At 35.7% G+C, this 3,266-nt stretch overlaps 1 protein-coding gene across 1 annotated transcript in view; it reads right to left on the bottom strand.

Moving 5' to 3' along the window:
- LOC104536895 (succinyl-CoA:3-ketoacid coenzyme A transferase 1, mitochondrial-like) overlaps positions 1–3,266 on the bottom strand; it is a gene marked incomplete at its 5' end in the record, with an annotated part of 32,730 nt that overhangs the window by 9,250 nt on the left and 20,214 nt on the right. The gene's annotated exons all lie outside the window — the stretch shown is intronic.

The following is a 3,266-nucleotide window of genomic DNA, read 5'->3' on the forward strand; positions in this document are numbered from 1 at the left end:
AGACATTGCAGGCGTGACATTCCTCTGTCTCATACTTCATCACAAACAGTATGCGCAGGATCAGCCATACACACAGGCATTTCAAATCCTCAAGGCTCACGTGCACAGTCATGCTCTGAAAATAGTTAATTCTGTTTCTCTACCCACCTTGAACCCCCATTTTCTCCATCTCTCCAGGAAAGCGCAAAAGCAGACTAAGAGATGAGTGCAGTATGTTTATGTTCAAGTGCTACACTGAAGTTACATTTTCTCTGTTTTAGACAGAACAAATTAGCATGCAAATAATGTAGGAAAGAATGTATATATAGAAATTAGGATTTACTTGAAGGCACTTATTTTTCTGGCATCAAATGCCAGCTACTCTAAATCCTGGGAAAAATATTACCTAATGAGAAGATCTAGCTTCTGACATGAAGCTAGGCAAGTAAGGTTTGGGTGATGAGATTTTTGGTGGTTTTCCTTCTTTTTTTTCCCTTCTTTTTATTTTCTTTTTTTTTTCCTTCATTTTTTACAAATAGGAGTTCTCAAATGGTTTTAGATCCTGCTAAATGAATGTAGGCTGCAAGAGCTCTGAATGGATATAAAAGAGATGGATCACTACATTTTTAGTCAGTATTTGTAGGTGTTTTACAGAGGTAGTTTTAAGTGCTCAATTCTCCCATTACCACATGCTTTTATTTTTTTCTCTAATTATCAGTTTTCAGTTATGCATTTCAAAACTTTCAAGAGTATTACATGTCTCATTTAACCATTTGAATGCAATACTTTTTAAATTTACAATCACCAGTTTGCCTTAAGACTTAATATAAACTCAGGAAACATCTCTCAGCCAGTTTGACTCCTGAGTGACAACAAAGTGAGCAACCCATGTGATTCTGAATTTATCCTTTTTGTGTGAAGAACTATTTCTTCATTCCAGTTCTAATTATACTGGCAAGATCCACATCTGATGTCAAGGCAACTACCCCCTGATGAAGCTCATTCACTCTTAATGAATTAATCACTTGCAACAGTGTTACTTTCAATTGATCTACTTAAATCTTGTCCATCTCAAGGACCTTCCTGAGCACTTTGCCCAAGAGCCAAGATTAATCTGTGCTATTTGTAACAACTTCAGTAACATATCGGGTATGCTTCTCAGCTGTATGAAATGCAGTGTCTCTTCCTGGTACCCAGCTGAGACTGAAATCCGTGGACTTGCAGAGGTGACAGATCGAATGGCTCCTGTGAGCCCAAGAACTGATAGATTCCAGCTGCTTAACACTTGAGTTGAGGATTACTGTATTACCAGTTATCATTAAAGGCAATTTTGAAAGTCATCCATCAGAGCACTATCAGAATAGTAATCCAAATCAAACAGCATGAATTTTTACTATCTGAGTTTACACAAGATTTTTTTCAGATAAAGGAAAAGACTGTTGTGTGGTTACATAAAACCTTAAGGTGTTTCAGCCTGCTTTAAGTAAAAAATTCTGTTGTTGAAGAACAAAAATGTCCTTAATCTTCCACAATGCATTAAAATTAAAACTATTGACAATGATAGAAAGGAGTTTTCAATTCAGTGCACCATATTTCAGTCACGTCCAAACCAAGTGCTTAAAACTAGTTTCCATTCTATTTTTCTGAATGGTGCAGACAACTCATTTCACAACATGGAGCAAACACCAGCCATTACTTTACTATGTTTTGCAAAACATGTCAATGATGGGGGTAAGAACTTGACTTTTATTTCTCTTAGGCAGTATTTGGCAGACTAGGAACAGGTGCATAGTGGCTGTTTTGAGACTGAATAACAACCTTACATTCTATTATTTTCCTCATGGTTATAAGCAAAAAAGAAATTTAGCAAAAAATACATTAAGAAACACCATACTGAATTTGACTTTAGGTCCACTTGCAAAGTGTCTCACCATGGTCTAAACATAGGGAGCAAAAATTGAGCCACCTTTCCACAGATACGCCCTCCTGGTTCCCGACATGGTGTAGATTTCCAGAGTTAGAGACTGCTTCTGGGAAATGCTATTTCTTTGTCACTGATGAACTTAACCTCATAAAATAGTTTAGTCCTCCCCATGTAGACTTTATTATTTGAGCTCCTGCACCATCCTATTGATCATCCACAACTTCATTAGCTGGCTGTGAAAAATGTTTCTTGTTTTAACGTGATGGTTGCTAATTTCAGTTCACTATCCCTACTTCTTTTATAAGGCAGTGACTAGCTATTCTGCATTCATGTTCTCCATACCCTTATTATTTTATGTAGTTTTATGTCACCCTTCCTCAATAGTATTTCTTAAGCTGAAGAGTATTCTACAAAATTAATTTAATGTTCTGTCATCTTTCTTTCATACTTTTTGTTTTTCATTACATGTAAAAATTTGAGTAATTAAAAGATGTAAATAACTGGGGGCAGAGGGCATTGAGTTTTATTTGCAATACACTGCATATCAGACTTTTAAAAGAGGAAGATTCCTTGAGTATTTATTTGAGCGTTAAGACAGATACTAGTTTCACCCTCATAATTAAATGTAAATTATATTTTGCCTGATGGCTAGGTCTCTACCTATTGCTGTGTTTAAAAAGTTCAACATGTGTACTGAAAGGAGAACGCACTTTTAAAATCTTCAAAAACTTATTTTAACATTTAACAGGACATTAGTATCACACAAAAAAACTTGAAAAAGATTAAAAGGTCCTTCACAAGATCACTAATCAGAAAAAAACGACTGCAAGAACTATCTACTGCAGCAACTCTTGAACACATCCATTGAAGGTACTGCATATATCCCATGCCTTCCACTGTATTTCCATCCATCATTTTGACTGCTGTTGATTTACTTTGGCATCTAATGACAGATTTCTTACTATACACTAAAAGCCAGCAGACACAACAGATTTTCCCTGTACATGCAGACATTTCTTTCACTCAGTGGCACACCAGTTTGGAGCAGGGCAAAAAACTGCTCCTCTGATGCAGATACAGATTAAACAAGTTTTTGTGAGAAAATCTTTGTTGTAAAGAATTAAAAAGCTGTGAATACAAAATCAGCTCTGTAAGAAGCAGTCACCCCAATAAAAGGGGTTCTAACTTCAGAACTGGTCTCACATGTACTATATTTGCTTAAATATTAAAAGAAAAAAAAAAAAAGGAGCACCTGAAAACTGTAACAGCAGTTTTTGATTTCTGAACTTTAGATTTCCATATTTCATCATCTTATTTCTGAGCAAGCAAGAAGACCTCCAAAAGAGGCTACCTAATAAGGAAA

This window comes from Mesitornis unicolor, unplaced genomic scaffold (genome assembly GCF_000695765.1).
Source record: "Mesitornis unicolor isolate BGI_N332 unplaced genomic scaffold, ASM69576v1 scaffold27302, whole genome shotgun sequence".
Classification (NCBI taxonomy): Eukaryota; Metazoa; Chordata; class Aves; order Mesitornithiformes; family Mesitornithidae; genus Mesitornis; species Mesitornis unicolor.